The 24,305-nt window shown below is 33.7% G+C and overlaps 1 long non-coding RNA gene across 1 annotated transcript; it reads right to left on the reverse strand.

The window, feature by feature from the left end:
- Positions 1 to 22,400: 22,400 nt before the first annotated feature.
- Positions 22,401 to 23,091, reverse strand: LOC107849657. Its single transcript, XR_007048450.1, has 2 exons — positions 22,922 to 23,091; positions 22,401 to 22,847 (listed from the first exon to the last, which is right to left on the reverse strand). It is a non-coding gene; the product is annotated as an uncharacterized LOC107849657 (long non-coding RNA).
- Positions 23,092 to 24,305: the final 1,214 nt, after the last annotated feature.

A 24,305-nucleotide genomic window follows, 5' to 3' on the forward strand; every position in this document is an offset into this window, starting at 1 on the left:
CCAAAAAGGCCTCTGACGATCAGGGGCGGACCTACGTGGGTGTCAGGAAGTTCACCCGAACCACCTTGAAAAAAATTATGTTGTATATATAGAGTAGAAAATCTATATGTCTGTTCATATTTTAATATTGAATAATCCAAATTAAAGATATGAGGCAACCCAGTGGTACTGGGTCGCCCAACTTCAGCAGCAAGTAATTAGCCCACTTCCTAGGTTTGATCGTCACTGGACATGCGCAGGTGCTTAATTTATTTTTTTTTAATTTTCTACTACAAGTACAGGCGTACAACAACAGTTGTTTAAAAAAATGCTACAATAATTTAAAACACAAAACCAACACTCAAAAACTTAAAACCCTTTTATTTTTTTAACCCCAGGCAATGCCGTTTAAAAGATAAAATTTAGAAACGCTCATCCATACAGAGAAAATCCATCAGAACGAAAGTTCCCCTGAGGAAAAATCCTAGATCTGCCACAGACCTTATGAGGTCGATTTTTTTTTTTTTACGTCTGACTAAAAATTTCTATAACGGGAGAGGATCTAGTAAGGTGAAGGGTCTTCACCTGAATCCTTTCAACAAAAAATTAAAGTATACATATAAGGTAAGTTTTTTTTATGTATATATATAGATTTTGAATCTCCAACACAAAATCAAAGGGTGGTTAAGTGGGGTTCGAAATTTACTTTGAGTGAAATCTCCATGTTATCTATATATGCGTTTATGATTTGGTAAGTAGTTTTTAGGGCAATTTACAAATTTATTCCAATTTATAAAATGGTACTGCACTACACTTAGATCCATCTTGGAGCTATCTACTATGCTCTTCTCCGTTATCATGCACTTTTTATCACAAAGGCTTATTTTATTATTGATTGTTTGATCATGTAATTTGAACTTTAAATTTAGAGAAAAGACATAAAGTCACTATTGAACTTATCCAAAATTTATAAAAAGACATTTTAACTTTGCGGACGGTCTATTTCCCCCTTGACAATTTGAAAATAGTATAAATAAGACATTTTTCGTTCAATCTCAATTGCAAGAAACAGAGAACGATCACGCACCGATAAGCATCTGCCATGTGTTAATTTTATCTAATTTTATATTTTATTTATATTTTTTTGTACTTTACAACTTTTTCTTTTGTTAATTATTTTTTTCTCCTCCTTTATTCTTCTTCAGCCAATTTCATTCAATAATCAAGAAAATTGAATTGAATTGAATTAAGATCCCCTTATTTCTAGATTTCAAGCAGCACAAACTGAAACAAAAATCAACAACCACAACTTTCTCCTTAGAACTTTCCACTTTCTATCAGATCTCAAATCAACAACTCCAATTCTTTAACTTTACAAGAAATGCAATCTCCCTAACACACATTTACTAATCTCCAAAGGTTATCTCAATTACTCAATAAATTACATGATAAAAACCTGAAAGTAATAAAGCTGATAAAAGATGAAAATTATAAAGAGGGAAGTGAAGAGTAATTGTGCGTGGTGGATGAGAATATTAGGGGATATAGACAGAGGTCGAGAGAGGAATATACAAGAATAAGAATAGCAATGTAAAAAAATGATAGAAATACATAAGCATATAAAGGGAGAGTGTGGGCAACGAAATTTTATTAAATTGAAATTCGTATGAAATTCAGATTATGTTAAATTCAAAATAGATTAGTCCTAAATAAATATTGCGGATTAATATAATTGGACTAATTATTTAAGTCCAAACATATATGGATTTAATTAAAGTTCAGTTTTTATCGGGCTAGCCCATTGATTTGGGTTGCAAATGATGAGCCCATTTTGCTAAGCCCAAGATATTGTCCTATTCTAGAAGTCCAAATAAGCACCACGTGTCAAATAACGTGGCATGCCAAGTCAAGTGAACGAGTCAATAGGACCATGCCACATGTCAAAATGATGCAGCAGGCCTAGTGAAATCAAAAGTCCATAAAAGGCGTCATATCACCTGAATTTGATTGGTCAAAAGAAGTTCATCTTCATTATGACTCTTCCCTTTCCACAACTATAAATAGGGGTCTCATAATTCAAAAAAGAGAACGGAGAACTCTAACAAGAAGCAAGAGAAAGCTCGTGGATCAAATACTACAATTTCTCTACAAAGCTTAAGCACTCAAATCCAGTTCATCAAGATTCAAGATCAAGACCGTAAAATTCAAGAACAAGCTCAAAAGCCCTTGATTTCAAGCACAAGTCTAGATCAAGTCCATCAAATCAACAAATCAATTTCAAATTCAATATCAAGATTTTAGCCCTTGAATTTATATTTGAAAAGACGAATCAGAGAAATCATAGAGATTGTAACACTCACATAGTGAAATCAATAAAACGATTGTTGCAATATATTTTTCTTGTCCCGAATTATTTATTTTTTCAGTCTCAAAATTTTATTGTCCAACAAATTCTGGCACATTCAGTGGGACAATCTCTACCTCTCATCTCAACTTTCCCACTTCAAATTTTAAGAACAATGAAATGAATTCCAAAAAGGTCAATTCTTAATCAACTGCTTCCAAATTCTCTATCGAAGTAGAGATCATCCTTGGCGTTACTGTGGAAGCTTTGGAGCTATCATGAGGAGTAAGGAAAATAAGCTAGGACAACAAACACATCAAGTGTCGTCCATGCCAACTCCAATTTTAGATCTTCAACCCCAAAAGGAGGGAGATCCCATGCAAGTGCTTCAGAAGAAGGAAGCAATGTGGCAAAAACACTTAAGAAGACTCTTGCTCTACTTGAGCACTCTGGTTCGAGATACTCGGGGACAAAGAATAATGGTCATTCAACTAATGCATCATCTCTACTTACACCGCATAAGCTGAGTACCTCAAAGATCAACTTATGCGACAATCTATGTTACTCTCCAACGTCTCTAATGATCATGCAAGCAATAGTGACTGATGTCTCATCTGTGGAGGAGCAGCTTGAAAATCTGATGTGGTCAATTGAAGGTCGAACTAAGTATGTGCAAAATCAAGATGCTCAAATTGATAAGTTGGAGGAAAAGATGGATGGCTTAATAGACGGAGTTTCTAGCCATGCATCTATAAAATCTCTGGAAGGTCATGAGATGAAACATCCTGAAAAACAAACGCCACCAGCTAAGGAGGTGCAAATTTCTTTTGAGGTAGTGATCCCAATTGATCATTTGAAAGAGTTCATTGAAGAGACCTTCAAAGACAAGTATGATGTTATCACCAAGTTTTCCTTTATGTACACAAAGCCTACACTGCGAGGATTGATAGCCTCAAAATGCCCACCGGCTATCAACCCCTCAAATTTTAACAATTTGAGAGAAAAGGAACCCAAAATAACATATAGCACACTTTATTGAGACTTGAAATGATGCTGGAACATATGGTAAGCATCTCGTCAAGCAGTTCGTACGTTCTCTCAAAGAAAATGTCATTGATTGGTACATCGATCTTAAACCTAGTTCTATAGATAGTTTGGGGCAGTTGGAGCATGAGTTTCTTAATCATTTCTATAGCACAAGACGTGTTGTTAGTATGATTGAACTTACAAAGGTCTGTTAATATGAAGAAGAGTCAATTATTGACTCTATCAATAGCTGGATAAGTTTGAGCCTCAACTATAAAGATCGTCTCAGTGAAGCTTCTAGCATTAAAACGTGCATTCAAGGCATGAATTGGGGTCTTCACTATATCTTGCAAGGATTAAAGCCTAATACATTCGAAGGGTTGACAACTCCTGCGCATGATATGGAATTAAGCATGGCTACAAGAGGATATCAATGAATGTCTATCTGTGAGCCTTACAAAGTTGAAGATATAAAAGACTCTCATAGTGGGGGCAAGTTTGTATCTGAAGATGAATTTGAAGAGTCTATGCATATCTCAGCGCTCCCCAGTGCATGAGCTTAAACTGCAAGTTATAAAACTCCTCATCGCACGAGTCTAAACTGCAAGTTAAATCGCTCCTCAATGCAAGAGCTTAAATTGCAAGTTACAAAGATCCTCAACGCACAAATCTAAACTGCAAGTTACAACACTCCTCAATGCATGAGCTTAAACTGCAAGTTACAAAACTCCTTAATGCACGAGTTTAATTTGCAAGTTAAATCGCTCCTCAATGCATGAGCTTAAACTACAAGTTACAAAACTCCTCAACACACGAGTCAAAACTACGAGTTAAATTTCTCCTCAATGCATGATCTTACACTGAAAGTTACAAAACTCCTCAACGCATGAGTCTAAGCTGTAAGTTAAATCGCTTCTCAATACATGAGCTTAAACTGCATACACTGAAAGTTACAAAACTCCTCAACGCATGAGTCTAAGCTGTAAGTTAAATCGCTTCTCAATACATGAGCTTAAACTGCAAGTTATAAAACCCCTCAACGCATGAGTCTAAACTGTAAGTTAAATCACTTATCAACACATGAGCTTAAACTGCAAGTTATAAAGCTCCTCAAAGCATGAGCTTAAACTATATGTCACGAAGATCTACAAATTTGAGTCAAATCTGCAAGTTGTAAAGCTCTTCAAATTTGAGCTAAAACTTTAAATCACTATTTAAATTCAAGGTAAATCTTGAAATCACTGAGCTCTTCAAATTTGAGCGAAGTTTTTATGCCACAAAGCTCATCAAATTATGAGCTAAATTTCAAATTATGAAGCTCTTTAAATTTGAGCAAAATCTTTAACATGAAATGCTTCTCGAAACACGAGCCTAAACTGTATATCACCAAGCTCTTCAAATTTGAGCTAAATGTTACAAACCTCATCAAATTGCGAGCTAAATTGTTAAATCACAAAGCTCTTCAAATTCAAATAAAATCTCTAGTGACATGTTCCTTAACACACGAGCCTAAATTGTATATCTCCAAGCTCTTCAAATTTGAGCTAAGTATTCAAGTTTAAATGTTCCTACAAAAATAAGTCTAAACAGTATATCACCAGGCTCTTAAAATTTGAGCTAAATGTTACAAAGCTCACCAAGTTGCAAGCTAAATTTTCAAATCACAAAGCTCTTCAAATTTGAGCAAAGTATTCAATTCAAAATGCTCATCGAAACACGAGCCTAAATTGTATGTCACTAAGCTCTTTTAATTAGAGCTAAATATTCAAGTCCAAATGCTCATCGAAATGCGAGCCTAAACTGTATGGCACTAAGCTTTTTAAATTCGAGCTAACTCTTTAAGTCTAAACACTCCTCAAGGCACAAGTATAAACTGCATGTTCACTCCTGGCCCGCAAGAGTATAACTTATGTATGACTCAAAAAGAAAGTTCGCTAGGTTGAAAACCTCGAAAGAGGCGTCCTAGGCAAAAGTTAGAAAGAAAAAGAATAAAAAAAATACTCACTCAGAACTACGTTGTGACTTGATCCTCTTTACTGAGGTACGTAGGCGCTTGAAATTTCATTATGAGTTCAGTTACATGAATGTCAAAAAAATACATGTTCTTGCTTGATCTGATATATGAAAGTTGAGCCTGCATATACTTCAGTTAAATTTTGGACTTATGCGCAATGGGGGCAAAATCTAATGAGGTTCGTTCACATAAGTTGAAGTTTTTTGATTTATTAAGTCATCATATTAGAACTTTAAAATTCTCCATATTAAAATTAGCACATTCATGGATTTATCCTTTAAAGGATATCAAAATTTTCATGCCTTAAGGTGGATAAGATTTTTCCCTTTGCACCTTAAGCTGGCTTCTCACAGGTTCATCTTTAAGAGGATCTCAAAATTTTTCATACTTTATTGTGGACAAAATTTGTCCCTTTGCACCTTAAGCTGACCTCTTACGGGTTTATCCTTAAAAGGATCTCAAAATTTTCATGCCTTAAGGTCGACAAAATCTGTCCCTTTACACCTTAAGTTGACTTCTCACGGGTTTATTCTTAAAAGGATATCAAAATTTTCATGCCTTAAGGCGGAAAAAATATGCCCCTTTATACCTTAAGCTGAGCATTGAAAATGACTCATACTTAAATATGACCATTGCATAAGTGTATCAATGAAAGGGTCCATTCTTAAAGAATACCATCACATAAGTGCATCGATGAAAGGGCCCATACTTAAAGAAGACCATTGCATAAGTGCATCAATGAAAAATCTCATACTTAAAGAAGACCATTGCATATGTGCATCGATGAAAGGACTCATAGTTAAAGAAGACTATTGCATAAGTGCATCAATGAAATGGCCTATACTTAAAGAATACAATCGCATAATTGTATCAGTGAAAGGGTCCATATACTTAAAGAAGACAATTGCATAAGTACATCAATAAAAAGGCACCATCTTGAAGTAAAATTGTTCGGATCTAAGGTGACGGGGGAGAAGTTTAACTCTCGCACCTTAAGCCGATGGCCTCCATCTTCAAGCAAAATTGGTCGGGTCTTAAGGTGACGGAGGCAAAGTTAAACTCTCGCACCTAAAGCCGATGGACATCGTCTTCAAGCAAAATTGGTCGGGTCTTAAGGTGGTGGAAGTGAAGTTAAACTCTCACACCTTAAGCTAATGGACGTTGTCTTCAAGCAAAATTGGTCAGGTCTTAAGGTGGCAGAGGTGAAGTTAAACTCCCGCACCTTAAGTCGATGGCCGCCGTCTTCAAGCAAAATTGGTCGGATCTTAAGGTGACGTAGGGGAAGTTAAATTCTCTCATCTTAAGCCGATGGCCACCGTCTTTAAAAAAATTAGTCGGGTCTTAAGGTGGTGGAGGCGAAGTTAAACTCTCACACCTTAAGCTGATAGCCGCCGTCTTCAAGCAAAATTAGTTGAATCTTAAGGTGACAGAAGGAAAGTTAAACTCTCGTACCTTAAGCCAATGCCACCGTCTTCAAGAAAAATTAGTCGGATCTTAAGGTGATGGAGGCGAAGTTAAACTCTTGCATCTTAAGCCGATGACCGCCGTCTTAAAGAAAAATTGATTAGGTCTTAAGGTGACGGAGGCGAAGTTAAACTCTCGTACCTTAAGTTGATTATTTCATATTGCTATCTACTCCAACCCTATACAAAAAAAATAAAAACACAAATAGAAGAGATGTTACCTGTCAGAAACATTGCAATCTTGAAAGTCGTATAGCACCAACTTGGATTGAGACAAGATGCTTTGCTGAGAATAACCTTAGAATCTAGTTTGCAACAATCAAAACGCTCTTTGGTTGTGATGGTCCCACATTAAGATATAAATTATTTGGTGAGGCGATGCAAATCTGAAATCCTCTGTCGGGCAGTATATAAGACCGACTTCAAAAAATCATCTAGAACAATCCAAGAAGTGTTAAAATCTAAATTTTTAGATATGTTATATATGTATTCCGGCTATTAGAGTTTTTGACCCGAATTCTGTTGATCCTGCCCTGAAAAGTTCGCGGTGTGACCCATGTTTGTGATTTTCTATGGACCTGTATATTTTTGGGCCTAGAATTTATTTGTACGCACGTATTATATAAGTGTGATTTAGTGGGTTATTTTTGGTGGTTTTGAAATATACGTCATTGATACTGTCGTCTCCCCTTTGTACTCCTTTCCATATAGTGAAATTCTTCCCTTCTACCCATGATTTTTTCCGTCAAGGATTTCCACATAAAATTTGTGTGTTTTTATTGTTGTTTTATTTGTGGTTTGCTTATTCTGTCCGATCATAACAGCAACATCTATAGAATCAAGAGGATCATGATTTTGATACTTTTATATTGAGATATAATTTTTTTGGTGACGTCGCATAAATCTGAAATTCCTGATGCATCAAAACTCAATGTTGATTTCGGGATAACACCTCAAAATTTTTTGAAGGTGTTAAATTATGAATTTCATATATGCTGTAGATCTTTGTGTCTAGTTTCACAATAATCAAGCGTCTTACGATTTCATCATTCCTGCTTCAAGTTATGAAAGTTTTAGTAAAGACGCGCGGATCTGAAATTTTCAGCATGATAAAATTCAGTGTTAACTTAAAAAAATTATCGAGAATTATATTGAAGGAATGTAAATCTAAATTTTGGATATGTTGTAGATCTCAAAGTCTAATTTCTTGAATATCAAACGGTTCGTGATTTTGATATTTCTTTAATAAGATATGAATTTTCTACGACCAAGAATGTTGTGCTGAAAAAAAGTGATGAAAATAAAAGAAAAGTAGGAGGGAAAGAAATTACCTCAATATTATTTATGGCTTGAAAAATCCAAAATTGATATGGAAAAAGTGAGTAACCTACATTATTTTATGGATTTGTAGGATGGATGTTTCCTTCTCCAATATAAATCAAATTGGAAGAGCTTCCATATTCAAATTGGAGGTTGTTTCCTTCTCCCATACAAATTCAAATTGGAGGTTGTTTCCTTCTTCAACAAATTGAAGGAGTTTTCACCTCCAATACAAATTGAAAGAGTTTTCATCTCCAATACAAATTCAAATTGGAGATTGTTTCCTTTTTCCATACAAATTAAAATTGGGGGTTGTTTCCATCCCCAATATAAATTCAAATTAGAAGAGTTTTATTCCTGTTTAAGTAAGGCGGTAAAAAGTTTTTCAAAATCTATTTGGAATGGGATATCATGCCTTACCAATGAGTCTTACGTGTAGAGATTCATGAAAAAAAGATAAGAAATTTTTTTGAGGCAATATCAATATGTAAATTGCATGGTTCAGCTTTATGAAAATCTTTGAAGCACGAAGGAAACATGTTTAAGTAAATCATACTCCAAGTCTAGTCTCAAAAAGATTAAATATTTCGACAAGTCTTGAAGTAGGGGACATTTTATGGGCAACGAAATTTTATTAAATTGAAATCCGTACGAAATTCGAATTATGTTAAATTAAAAATAGATTAGTCCCAAATAAATATTGCAGATTAATATAATTGAATTAAGTATTTAAGTCCAAACATATATGGATTTAATTAAAGTCCAATTTTTATTGGGCTAGCCCATTGATTTGAGCTACAAATGATGAGCCAACTTTGCTAAGCCCAAGATATTGTCATATTCTAGAGGCCCAAATAAGCACCACGTGTCAAATGACGTGGCATGTCAAGTCAAATGAAGGAACCAATAGGACCATGCCACATGTCAAAATGATGCAGCAAGCCTAGTGAAATCAAAAACCCATAAAAGGCGCCACATCACCTGAATTTGATTGGTCAAAAGAAGTCTATCCTCATTATGACTTTTCCTTTTCCACAACTATAAATAGGAGTCTCATAATTCAGAAAAGAGAACGAAGAACTCTAACAAGAAGTAAGAGAAAGCTCGTGAATCAAATACTGCAATTTTTCTACAAATCTCAAGCATTCAAATCCAGTTCATCAAGATCCAAGATTAAGACCACAAAATTCAAGAACAAGGTCAAAAGCCATTGATTTCAAGCACAAGTCAAGATAAAGTCCATCAAATCAACAAATCAAGTTCAAATTCAAGATCAAGCTTTAAGCACTTGAATTTATATTTGAAAAGGTGAATCAGAGGAATCATAGAGATCGTAACACTCACATATAGAAATCAATAAAATGATTGTTGCAATATTTTTCTTGTCTCGATTATTTATTTTTCAGTCTCAAATTTTTATTGTCCAAAAAATTCTTAGAAATATGTCACTAACAACCCTCGAATTACAGAAAAATTTATATCAAATTCAAATATGCCTACGTTCGAGAAATACGCTACTGACGGTCCTCGGATTACGATGAAAAATCAAGAGAGAAGAATCAAGGGAGGAACATATTTGTACCCATATTTTTTATCAATAAGAAAATTATGTTTCTTCATATTTTATTTGTGATTGCAATTATTTCGGTCGCTATAAAATTATGTTGGAAACAAACTGGAATGCCCAGTGGGACCAAATCTGCCCTTCATCTCTTCTCTCATAAATCAGATCTGCAAATCTGTAGCCGTTACATAAGATGGAAGCTCTATGGGTACTTCAAGACTCGTCTTTGAGTTTCATCAAGTCTACACACCGACAAGCCTTGAAGTAGGGGGCATTTGTAGACACCAAAAATTTGTGGACTCTACAAGAAGAATTCAATTTATGTTAGAGTTATTAGAGTTCTAAAATTTGTTGGACTCTTCAAGAAGAATCCAAATTCTGTTAGAGTTGTTGGAGACTACTCTATCCTAAATCCTGAATTATGTCTATATAAAAGAGCAAATATCCCTTTAAAGAGGCATCTTGAAAGTCCCAATAAATTCATGGGATATTCAAAAAGAGATCAAAAACCTTCTTGATTATCAAATAAATCAAGAAGATCCACAAACCCTCCTTTCATGGAGATCAAATTCAAATATTCCTACGTTCGAAAAATACGCCACTAACGGCCCTCGAATTAGGAAGAAATTCATGTAAAATTCAAATATGCCTACATTCGAGAAATACTCCATTAACAACCCTCGAATTATAGAGAAATTCATATCAAATCCAAATATGCCTACGTTCGATAAATACCCTACTGACGGATCTCGAATTACGGTTAAAATCAAGAGAGAAAAATCGAGAGGAACAGATTTGTACTCACATTATTTATCAATTAGAAAATCATGTTTCTTCATACTTTTATTTGTGATTGCAATTTATTTGTCACTATTAAATTATGTTAGAAACAGAGAGATTCAGGGTGTGTTAGGTATGATGGAAAATATTTTCCATGGAAAATGTTTTGTTTGAAAATATTTTCCTGAAAAATAAGTTGGTTTTCTACTTATTTTCTCATGTTTGGTTGGTGAGTGAAAAATATTTTTTGAAAAATATTTTATGGTGTTTGGTAGGTGAGTAGAGAATATTTTTTAGAAAAATATTTTCTAGTATTTGATTGGTGAGTGAAAAAATATTTTTTAGAAAATACTACTACTAGCTGTTAGCTAGTATATCAATGTCTCTAACAACTCAACAATTTGTAAGAAATAATTTAAGCATAACAAATAATATTAATATCGAATTCTAAAATACTACAATCACTAAATTTAAGCAACTATTAATTAGCAAATATAGGAGACACTTTTCAACATTTTGTCAGGACAATCTCAAGATACTACAATCAATAGAAATATAACGGAACGATAAGCTTATTCAACCTCGTGCAACAAGTTACATCGATGACAAGATGAAATATGCAATTAGCAAAAGTAACATAGGTAAGTCTTTCTCTATAAATATGAAAATAACAATACATTCAACGAACATTGGAAACGGAAAAAATTCGGGTTTCACTTTTTTTTATTTCAAGCAGTGAAAAATTAAAGTAAAACACAGTGAAAAATATTTCTGAGTAATGTAAATTTTTTAGAAAAGTAAATTTTTTGAGCCATGTGAATATGAGTGTTGTTGGAATGGGGAAAAAGGTTGAGGGTGGGGTCATAAGTCTCATTTGTCATTTTCTGAAAAATGACTTCCCTTGACCCATGAGGGAAGTCATTTTCCATCAAATGACGGAAAATGAGTTGTTGTAGAAAATATTTTCCCAACATTTCATTACAATCAAACAAGGGAAAATTGGAAAATATTTTCCAGAAAACATTCTCTATCATACCAAACACACCCTCAGTGAAAATGAAAGGGTATGAAATTTCGATCTTTGTTTTCACATTTCTTTCATCAATGATATACAGAAATTTATTTCTATTTATTAAAAAGAAAAGTAAGAATATAGCAGGAATAAAGAGAAAAAGGAAAGAAATGGTGAATTCCATTGAAGAAGACAATGAGGAAAAATAATTAAAAAATAAATTAAAATAAATAAAGTTTAAAAATAAAGTATAGTAGGAAATAAATTCTGAAAGTAATAAAAAATCTCCTTGTCTCACTCTCTATTAGAGAGTATACTACACTCTCTATGCCATGTGGGCACAAAAGGGTGTATTAATATCAGTTTAAAATTATTTATGGAGTAATAGATCGCCCACAAAATTAAAGTGTCTTTTCACAAATATCAGACAAGTTCAATGATTACTTTATGTCTTTTCTCTTCAATTTAAAGTATTAATTTGAAATTTGTATTTGTTTATGATATTTATAAAACTTCAATTCTAGTTTAAAATTGTGATTTGAAATCTGATTTCACCTTTGTAGGATTTCAATTTCAAGTGTATGATTTCATAATTTTGAAAATTTACAACGTGGCCCTTAAGTTCATATTTTACAAAAAAACGACATTCAAAATTTTAACTTTTAAAAATAAGGCTCACGTTCGGTATGAAGAAAATATTTGTACCATGTACAATGACAATGTATCCAGCATAGTTTCTCAAGATTTGAAAAAGTAGGTGTATGCAACTTTTACCCCTACCTTCACGAGGTAAACCTGTTTTCGAAAGAGCCTCGATTCAAAATGAATATTTCCGAAGCAGGATTGTAAGAAAAATGTGGCAGCACAATAGCATATATAGCAAATAAAGTAATAAATACTAATATACAAATTAAAAAAAAAAAACTAAGAACTACGCGACTAGTAAATAATACTACTAATACGGCGAAAAGGAGGGAAAGAGGCTAAGTTCAAAATAAAATAAGAGTTAGCACTAGATTTAACCTCATTCACAATTTTGAATTCTCAAGTTAAGTTTTTAAATTTCAGTCACCCATGCCATAAAGTAGGTTTAAACTACGCTATGATCAAAGTTTTATTTGCATATAATAAAGAACAATGCTTCCTCTATTTCAGCTTAAGTATTTTCTTTTTATGTTTCAAAAATATTTTTCGTTATAAATATATTATCATATATATAGTGAATGTATACTTTACCGTATACAGTAAATGTCTATTTATGAAAAGGTTAGAAACCCCAAGGTTAGTTTTCTCTATAAATAAAGGGGGTTTCCTTCATTGTAGTTCACCCCTCAAGAATTTCTCATGAGAAAAAAGAATCTCCTCTCTTCTCTTCCATTCTTCTTGTTCATACTTTATATTTCATAACACGTTATCAACACGAGCCTCTACCAAAAAGTGAGATTATAAATCTAAAAGTAAATTTCAAGTTTAGTAATTCCTTATGTTATTTATTTTTTACTACTAATGATATAATTATTGTTGGATTTGAGAAAAGATAATTGATTTGGAACCACTTATGCTTTAAATTTATTCATGAAAAATAATATTGTTAAAAGATATGATGATGAATTTAAGTCTCATCTTATTAAGAGGGTAAAACATTGGATTAAAAGTTTCAATGCACCATCATGATAAGATGTTGGGTTCAAGTCCCATCGAATTATAGCCTAAGACGCCCTTATATGGATTAAATATTGAGTTTGAATCTCAATACACCATATTGATGATATTATGATGGTTAAGGAAAAAATAATGAGTGTTTGGTGAAAGATTCATCATATATTGCTACCATATTCACTTCATAGAACGGAGTATATATTAATGAGATAAGTTTCATGGCTTTTCACCAAATACACATTATTTTGTCTTAACCATCATAATATCATCAATATGATGCATTGAGATTCAAACTCAATGTCTTATCCATACAAAACGCTTTAGGCATAAATCGATGGGACTTGAACCCCACATCTTATCATCATGGTGCATTGGAACTTTTAACCCAATGTCTTACCCTCTTAATGAGATGAAATTTAAATTCATCATCATATTTTTTAACAATATTGTTCTTCATGAACAAATTTTAAGGATAAGTGGTTCCAAATCAATTATTTTTCCTCAAATCCAACAATAATTATATCATTAGTAGCAAAAGACAAATAACATTAGGATTACTAATCTTGAAATTACCTTATATCACCTTGTTTGGCAAAGTCTCGTGCTGATAACGTGTTATGAAATATAAAGTAAGAACAACAAGAATAGAGAGAAGAGAGAGTGATTATTATTTCTCTTGAGAGGTACTTGATGGGGCAAATTACAATGAAGAAAAACCCCTTTATTTATAGGGAAAAATTAACTTTGGGATTTTTTACTTTTCTATAAATAGACATTCACTATATATGTTAATATATTTATAATATTTTATCTATTATACAAATCTTTAGTTTAAGATCATAAGATTAAAATGTTTCTTATTTTTGAAACTTTATACCTAGTATTAAAACACTTGATAAGACAAGATTGTTCAGATGATAAGCGAGAAAAAAAAGAGTATAATTTCTTGATAAATATATGTACCTAAAGGGCTAAAGATACGTTTGAACTATTAAAAAAAATACCTTTACCCTCTTTTATATTTTGATATCAAAATTTTCCTCATCTTCTAAGATTTGGATCACCCTTGCCAACACATACATGTGATGTATATAAATTTAGAATTTATTTTATTTAATCATAATTAATTAACATATATTTTACTTCATTAAATCACTTAATCATGATATATAGATTTGTTTGATAGATTTGTTTGATGTACACATCAATGTGGATAAGTTTTTACCTGTTTATATTTTGACCAATATGAAAAAAAATTAAGTATTAACATACCGTTTCAGCTCGAAATTTTGCTTCCCTAAATTAGCCACATACAGTTTATTCCTTAGAAATTGCACCAAACAAATAATATGATCAAAATGGTAAATTTGAGCAATGTTCCTTCTTAAATCGCCATGTGACATGTTACGTGTAGACACATCTTTTGACCCTCCCGGGCGTTGTATCGTCAATTCATCTCATTCACCGCACCTTTACCACGCATCCTTATCCTATTCAATAATTCCTCCATAGAAAACAAAAATAACAACCCCTAACAAAAATACCCATCCTATATCCCTCACACCTTTACGCACTTAAAAATATTCCTCATCGTACCCCAACTACCCCTACCCCACGTACTCCCCTCTCAAAACACACGTTGTTTTCCTTATAAATATATACACATACACGACTATATACATAGGGATTGAAGAAAAAACACACGTTGTTTTCCTTATAGATATATACACATACACGACTATATACATAGTGACTGAAGAAAAGAAAGAGGAAAGAAAGACCCAAAAAAGAAACTAGCAATAATGACTCTTTGTTCTGAATTTTTCAGTGAATTCTCATCGAAAATCTCCCTCCCCATTGACAAACCACCAGCTCCCTTCCCATTTATTTTGACCAAAACCCACCAGCTCCACCTCCACAATCCACCAGCAACTGACAACCCCACTAAAAAATTAACCAAATAGTCCCACCGGAAAATCGACCAAACTCACCCAAAACTCCAAAAACCAACCACCCAAACCCACCCCTCCTTCTGAAAATGCATCTAAGCTATGGAACCCATTTTGTTCTGAACTTTTTTGGATGAATTTTTTATCGAAAAAAGATGATAACTCACTGACTAAGCTCTGTAGACACCACTGCTATTGTGATATGATCCTAAATTAAAGACAATTAATGATAATAGTTGTTAATTAGGATCAATAGTTAATAAGAAAAATTAGTTAAAAACATGTGAGGGTCACATGATTGGCTCTGGAAATTAGTCGAGTTGGTTGTTTTAACTTCCAATTGATTTTCCCGCCAAATCTCTGTATCTGACTTCCACATATAGTTGTATCCTGCTATCATTTTGTAATCGGTCTTTTGGATGAATGAACAAGTCAAGTTTACTTTTTCTCTGCTAAATTCTCTTCTTTTCTTGGGAATATATGTTTAGGGACTATTACTCTAGTTCCTTAGAGTATTTTTCCTTTTCTTTTTTCTTTTTAAATTTTGGGATTGTATCATTGGTATCAGAGTCAGTCCATTCTCGGGCCTGTGAAAGATACTATAAGAGAGAATAATACGAGAATTAGTGAATTGCGTAAGGATGTGGATGGCCTCTGAGGGTAACTGAAAGGAATAACAGGTTCTGTTGATGAATTGGGGAGACCCATTGATGAAAAAGTTGTGCGCGCAGTGGATGAGATCAAGTGATTGATCATGGGTATGGAAAATAGAGCACCGGGAGTTCCTGGAGAAGGTCCTATGAAGAAAGAGGGGTTGATAACGAAGGAAAAAGAAGATAGGAAAAGTATCAGTTACTAACAAGTAACTAGGGCTTATTAAGTAGAATTCCAAAAAAATTTATGGATCGGGGATGAGGGATTGGATTTACAAGTGCGAACAATTTTTTGAAGTGGATGAAACACCACCTAGGGCTAGGGTAAAATTAGCTTTCTGCAAATTGGAATGTAATGCACTCCAGTGGCATTAGGTTTTCATGAAGAGTAAACTCACTCATGAATGGCCAAGTTTGGGGGAGTACATAAGCAGCCTGTATGCTGGATTTGGCATAGAATTGTATGATGATCCAATGTGTGATTTGAAGGATCTCCATTAGGTATCATCTGTCCAAGACTATGTTGATTTGTTTGATGAAATGCTCACTAGGGTAGAGTTATCAGAGGAGTATGTTGTTAGTTTCTTTATTAGTGGATTCAAACCAGAAATTGGGTTAACAGTTAAGATATTTGGTCCAAGAACTCTAGAGAGAGTTATTAACTTGGCCAAGATTCAAGAACAAACACTGGGCCTCAATAAGTCTACCCCTGCTGGGCCTCAATAAGCCATGACCATCACTTTCGGTAGGGTTGACCTACCGAAAAACAATAAACCAGTGAAAATTGGTGAGATAAATAGTGAAAATCCTGGAGACTCGCCCCAAAAGATGACTTTTGCTAATTTGTTGAAACCTAAGATTGTTAACAATAAAGAAGAACGAGTTCCGCCTAAACCAGTGATGATGTTCGATGGAGAGTCTAGTATAACGTGGAAATCATCGAAAATAAGAAGTATAATTATGCAGGAGAATTTACAATATGCTATTATAGGCAAATTTTCTTATGACAAACCTGATATAATAGAGCTGCAAAGATCAATTCCAAACCAGTATAGTATTAAGTGTGAATGCAATATTGGTATATTGGATTCGAGACACATTCTTATTAGATTAGAAGAATGGGAGGATTATGCTAATCTATTGTGAACTACTGCATACTCTAAAGTGGGATCCTAGTTCGCACCTAATGTGGAAACAACAAAATTTACAGTATGCTATTATAGGCAAATTTTATTATGGTAAACTTGATATAATGGAGCTGCGAAAATCAATTCCAAACCAGTGTGGTATTAAGGGTGAATGTAATATTGGTGTATTGGATTCGAGACACATTCTCATTAGATTAGAAGTATTAGAGGATTATGTTAATCTATTGTCAACTGCTACATACTACATAAAAGCCAATGATAGGTTTTGAAAGATGCGTACTCTAAAGTGGGATCCTTGGTTCGAACCTAATCTGGAACAAAAGTAGGGGTTGTACGGATATCAATGCCTGATCTTCCACCAAATTTCTTTGCTAAGGAGGCAGTATTTTCAATAGCCTCAGCAATAGGAAAACCATTAACAATTGATATAGGAACAAAGATTCAAACAATACCAAATTGTGCAAGGGTTAAAGTTGAGGTAGACTTGGTATCTAAGTTGCCACGAAGGTTGAGAATAAATGAAGAAGATAATGTGACAGGTAGAATAAAATTCAAAGTGAATTCAAATTCAATATTACTATATGCCTAAGTATTGCAAGGAATATTATTTACAAGGGCATAATAAAAGTACATGCTGGAATATCCATTCTAAGCTACATGAAGAAAAGATGGAGGAGGGTAGAAAAGATTTAAATCAACAAAGTGAAGTAGACAAGTAGAAAGAAGAGAGAATTGTTAATAATACTCAAATGAGGAGAATTGATTACAAACAACAGTGGTAGACAAGAAGAAATAAATACAAAAGAGAAGTATGGGCATATTATGGGAGAAATTAAAGAGAAAGGCCAGTAAGAGGTTCCTATATCAAATTCCTTTTATCACTAGCTGAAGAAGAGGTGAATGACATTGAACAACAGAAGAAAGAGAACATAGATAATCTGAAGGAATAATAAGTAAGTAAGGAGAGCACTAAGGATTGGGGAACCAGCAATTTTGGCCATAAGCTACACAACAAAGATAATATTGCAGAGCAAAAAAAAGAGGATGTAAAGAAATTGCAATCAGGAAAGAGTGAAGTCCGACAAGCAGACTCAGGTCAAAAAGATAGTACAGAGCAGATACAACCCTTACAAAAGGATGAGAACTCAATGCAGTTAGCTGTTGTTAGTATGCAGGGAAGTGAAGATGGGATAAAAGTAGTTGAAGATGTTATGCCATTGGCAGTACATACTGAAAATCGAATTGATTTCAGTAATAGAGAGAAAATTTGTTTGGATGAGGAAGATTTAGAGAAAAACATTGAGAAAATTGCCATTGCAAGTAATCTTTCATCTAAGCAGATTGATAAATTAAAAATGTCTCAAGGGATTCAAAGAAAGAAAGACAAAAGAGCAAGAGCAAGTTCAATGCAGACTAGAAGTTCATTGAAAAATAAATCTAGATGAATGCATTTATTTGGAATATAAGATCAGTGAATACTCAAAAGACATTCACTAGATTGATCACTCTTAAGAAAAGAAATCAATTTTATTTTATAGGACTGATGGAGCCTTTTCAGGACAATCACTCTATTGATGAATACAAAAGGAAATTAGAGATGCAGCATGCAGTAGCCAACACATCAGGAAAAAATACGGGCATTCATAGATGCAATTGTCAATTACACGGTAATAATGGATAAAGAACAGCAGATGACTCTGAGACTGGAAAATCAGAATGCCGGAGTTAATATTTTTGTTACCTTAGTATATGCTAAATGTTCTCAAAATGAGAGACTAAGGTTGTGGGACTCATTGGAGGAAATGGCACAATCTATACAAGAACCTTGGTTAGTAGGAGGTGACTTCAATGTTATCATCAGTGAAGAAGAAAAATTGGGAGGTTTGTCAATTACTATCTCTGAAACAAAAGATTTTAAGCATTGTCTTAATATTACTAATCTTGAAGATCCTAGTTTTAAAGGTAGTAAATATACATGGTGGAATGGGAGAACTGGTGAGGAATGCATTTTTAAAAGATTAGATAGAGTTTTGTGTAATGAAAGAATGTATGAGCTTTTTCCATTACTTGAAGTTGAGCATTTAATCAGAAGTCGTTCAGATCGTACTCCCTTGCAACTTAATTTCAGAACAGTAGAGGAGCACATATATAATCCCTTTAGATTTCTTAATTTCTGGTTAAAAGAGGAGAATTGTTTGGAAGTCATAAAGAGGAATTGGAAAATAGAGGTACAAGGTACCGCATTTATCATTTTCACCACAAGTTAAAGCATGTTAAATCTACTTTAGCTAAATGAAGTAAAGAAAGCTTTAGTAACATCTTTCAAGAAATTGCTACATTGGAGGAAGTTATTAGAGTTAGGGAGCAGCAGTTTGAACAATCACCTTCAGGACCAAATAAAGAAGTATTGTTTAAAGCTCAAGCTGAATGAAATGTTCAATTACGAAGAGAAGAAGAATTCTGGAGAAAGAAAACTAGTTTAAAATAGTTTAGAGATGGAGAAAGAAACACCAAATTCTTCTGTACAGTGGTTAAAGGCAGAATAAGTAGATTGAAGAGGAGAAGGATTCAGAATGATGAAGGAGAGTGGTTACAAGATCAAGATGTGATTACTGAAGTAGTAGTGAATTTTTTTCAGAAATAGTTCTCTAAAGAGAGAAGTAATGATGATTTTTCAATGCTTGAGGAATTACCAACAGTAGTTTCAGAAGAGCAAAAGAAGGAGTTGAATAAATTCCTGACATTAAGGAGGTAAAAGAAATAGTGATGGGGTTGAATAGAAATAGCACAGGGGGGCGGATGGAATGTCAACAGCTTTCTTCTAGGATGCATGGGATATTATTGGGGAGGATGGACATCTTATGGTAGTAGCTTTCTTTTGTGGTTATGAATTACCAAGGTTTGTAACTCATATAAACTTGGTTCTTTTACCTAAAAAGTTAGTGGTTAGTACCTCTTCTGATATGAGGCCAATCTCTATGAATAATTTTGTAAATAAGATTTTTTTTAGAATTATTCATAAGAGAATAAATAATTTACTTCCTGACATCACATCAGAAGAATAGGTTGATTTTTTACAAGGGCGGAGCATTGCTAAGAATATCTTGGTGGTTTAAGAAATTATTTCAGATATAAGGAAGAGAGGTAAAATTCCTAATATGGTTATTAAATTGGATATGATGAAGGCTTATGACAGAGTGGATTAGCTGTTTCTAACTAAAGTATTGAGAAAAATGGGATTTAGTGAAACTATTATTGATATGGTGTACAGGCTGATGGGTAATAACTGATATTTTATTTTGATAAATGATCAGCCAAAGGGATTTTTTAGATCATATAGGGGGTTAAAACAAGGTGATCCCTTATCACCTACCCTTTTTATACTAGCGGTATAGCTAATGTCAAGAGAATTAAAATCTTTAGCTCTAAAAAAGAGTTTAAGATATTTGGTTTACCAAGGAAAGTCCAACGATTAACCATATTGCCTTTGCAAATGACATGATTATACTGTGCAAAGATGATTTGGCCACTTTACAGGGGTTGCAAGCACTTTAGAGAGGTATGAAACAGTATCGGGACAAAAGGTTAACAAGGAGAAAAGTGCAATCTATTTGCACAAAGGAGTTTCTCAAGGTGTAGTTGTAATGGCAGAAGTAGCTACGGTAATCCTAAGGAAGGAATTTCCTTTCACCTACCTTGGATGTCCTATATTTCATATGAGGAAGAATAAATTGCTCTATCAATCCATTATGCACAAAATTAGTAGTAGATTACAGGAATAGAAAAGGAAGCTATTATTTTATGGGGGAAGAGCAGTTCTTATTAATCATGTACTACAAAGTATTCCAATTCATTGTTTATCAGTCATGAATCCTCCACTGAATGTTATGAATACTATTCAGAAAATGTTTGCTCAATTTTTCTGGAGTAGTCACATAGGAGGCAAAAGTAGACATTGGCTGAAGTGAAAGTCTTTATGCTTACATAAGGAAGAAGGAGGACTAGAATTTAGAAGAGTTCAGGTTATGTATGAATTTATTTTGTAAATTATGGTGAAATTTCAGGACTAAAAAGTCTATATAGAGCTCATATATGTATAATAAGTATTGCAAAAATAATCATCCTAATAAAGTTATTTGGAGGACAGGAGTATGATCTCAGGTTTGGAAAAGATGTTACAGGCTAGAGACTTAATAGAACATTAGATTTTATGGCAACTAAAAAATAGGGAAGCAAATATGTGGTTTGATAATTGGACTGGCTATGACCTATACACTCTTACTCAGAATAGTAGAGAGTGGGACAATAGGTATCAAAGGGTGAAGGACTTGACTATAGATGGAATGTGCAACTAATATCCCAGTTATTTAATCAGGAGGTTAAGGATTATATCATTGATGGAATAACTCCACGCCAGCTCATCAGGAGCTGATAGACCTATTTGGAAGCTTGAAGCAAAAGGGTACTTTATTGTTAAATTAACATGGCAATACATCAGACAAAAGGAGGAAAAAATAGTATTTCTAAGGATATTTGGATAAATGAATTACCATTTAAAATGGCTTTCATAATGTGGAGAATATGGAAAGTAAAAGTGCCAGTTGATGAGAATCTGAGAAGATGGAGATTACAAGGTCCTACTAAGAGTTGGTGTTGTACTAATCTAAATTAAGAAACTATTTCCTATGTGTTTCATAGATCACAAATTGCTAACAAGACATGGTCTTATTTCTCTTCTTTTGCAGGTATTAACATAGAGGGGCTAAGGTTCAGAGAGATTATATTAGCACGGTGGAATGCTGACATCAAGAGAAAAATAAAGGCTTATTATCAAGTTATCCCTAGCATGATCATCTGGGAACTCTGGAAGAGAAGAAACAGTATAAAGCATAAAGAAAGGAGCATCTCAGTGCAAAGAGTGATATTCAATGTAACAAGAAACATTGGAATGTTACTCAAAGTCAAAATTCCAAATCAAGAATTTCCTTATGCGTGGCCGAATATAGTGACCGAGTAGGAGCAAAGGAGATCTAAGATGAAGTTTACTAAAGTATTATGGAAATTTCCTGAGGAGGATTGGGCTAAATATAATACAAATGGAGCTTTTAGAGGAAAATCGGGTATTAGTTCTTATGCCTTTTGTTTAAGAAATGAGAAGGGTGATTTAATTTATGTATAGGGGCTAGAATTGAGGATACTACTAATGTGGAAGTGGAGACAATTGCTATTTTACAAGCTGTAACAAATTGTAGTCACTCAAGATACAATAAGGTAGTGTTTCAAACTGATTCTCTATTTGTTCAGAAAATTTTAATTAGGGAATGGAGTTTTCCATGGAATCTATCAGCTTCTATAGAGCAAATATGGGCTTTACTCATAAATAAGTAAGTACAGTTTCATCACATCATGAGAGAGGGGAATCAGCTAGCTAATCATCTAACTAACTAGCTATAGATAAAGGAGATTTCACAGTCACAATGTTTTAGAAATTGGAAATAACAGGCAAGAAGATTCTAAACAGTGATAAATTACAATGTCCATACATAAGAGTGTCACCAGCAAAGGGGTCAAAAGGCTAAAGCTTAACTTGTGTATTTACATGCCACAAAGGCAACAAAAACTATACATAGTTATCTAGCCTATTCTTATACAGATAACAAAAAGGACTCGCAGTATAGGGGAGGGTTTCTCAAGTTATGCAAGTGATACATCTGAAGAAGAAATTACAACCCGATTACTTGCGTTTCCGAGCACCCCATTATCTCTTTACCAAACATAAATACAAAAATGAGGGGATTAGTATATGTAGTAGATAAAGTAAAGCAAAGCAGAAGAGGGTGATTCAGCTTACTCAGATTTGTAATTCTATTCAGGGGTCTAGAACCCTTAATGAAGCACCAAAAAGAGTTATATTTCTCAGCAATCGGAGAGCACAACTAAGGAAAACAATAAAGAGCATGATTGAGCTGAAATAGAGGATTAAATTCTATAAGGTGAAATGGATACTTACTTCTGCAAGCTGATTTGAGTGGATTTGAACAGATTCACAAACATTCCAAGGAAAAGAATTGATTACCTATAGCAATTTTAAGATGAAGCAAAGTTTGAGCATCAACAAATACAATATTTTTAAGGTCTTAGGGGTTACAGCGTATGAAGCGAAGATAAGAGTGAATTAGGAAACCCTATTTTTTGGGTATATGTAATAGGTAAAGGGAAAGGGCCGGGTCATATAATCAGATGGGTAGTAGACCTGTTTTTTTAGTTGTTTTGGTTTTGCAATTTTTTTATAATGGGTTGATCCATTTGTGTAAAGACTTATTTTGATTTCCTTTTTCATTAATAAAATCCCTAAATTAATCCAAAAAAAATTCTACCCCCAAAACTTTTTCTTCGATGCCAAAATCAAGTGGAAGGTATCCTACATTCACTTAACCAAGCAACCACCACCCTCCCAAAGTACCTATTATATTATCCCCAATAGCCAATCAGATATCCTCACAAGACCAAGTTCTTGAGTCCTAATAAACTGGAAGATAAGAGGTCTAAGGTCTTGTGTTTCAACTGTGATGAAAATTTTGGGCCTACTTATGTGTGCAAGAATAAGAGGCAGCTATTTACAATTGAAATGAAGGAATATGAAGCTTCAGGAGAGGAATAAAAAGATGTTCTTCCAGACACTGCTGTAGTGTTAATTATGATCACTTGGGGTTTAGAGACTGATTATAATGGTTCTATTATGCCTTACATGTCTATGCATGCTATGAATGGTACTTATGACTTTAGTACCATGAGGGTCACTGTTTCATTACAAGGAAAGAGAGTACAAGGGTTGATAGATACTAGAAGTACCCATAACCTTCTAGATCTTGTTACTGCAGAGAAGATGAGCAGTTATTTGACTGCAATAACCCCATTCTTTATGTCAGTAGCTAACAGAAGTAAGGTAAGGATAAACTATGTTTGCAAGGGGCTCACTTAGAAGGTATAAGGGGTGAAATTTAAATCAGATATGCTAATCTTACCTATAGGGGGTGTAGTACGGTTCTTGGCATCCAATAGCTAATCACTTTGGGGGATATTATGTGGAACTTTAGACAATTGAAGATGGAGTTCACTTTATTTTGCCATAAGGATTCATTAAGAAGAGTCAGGCCACTTGAGATAAAAATTATATAGACATGAGAGATGGGAAAACTATTAGCTAAGCCTGCAGAATTGTGTATGATGTCAGTAAGGGTTTTTACTGAAACCACAATAGAAACTACAATGATTTTATTATCAATGGATGGAACTGGTGAGGAGTTGGATGTCAAAAAAGATATAAAGCAAGTTCTTGATAAGTATGAGGGTATATTTGCTACCCCTTTGGGGCTGCCTCCCTCTAGGGAGCA

This window comes from Capsicum annuum, chromosome 12 (genome assembly GCF_002878395.1).
Source record: "Capsicum annuum cultivar UCD-10X-F1 chromosome 12, UCD10Xv1.1, whole genome shotgun sequence".
Lineage (NCBI taxonomy): Eukaryota > Viridiplantae > Streptophyta > Magnoliopsida > Solanales > Solanaceae > Capsicum > Capsicum annuum.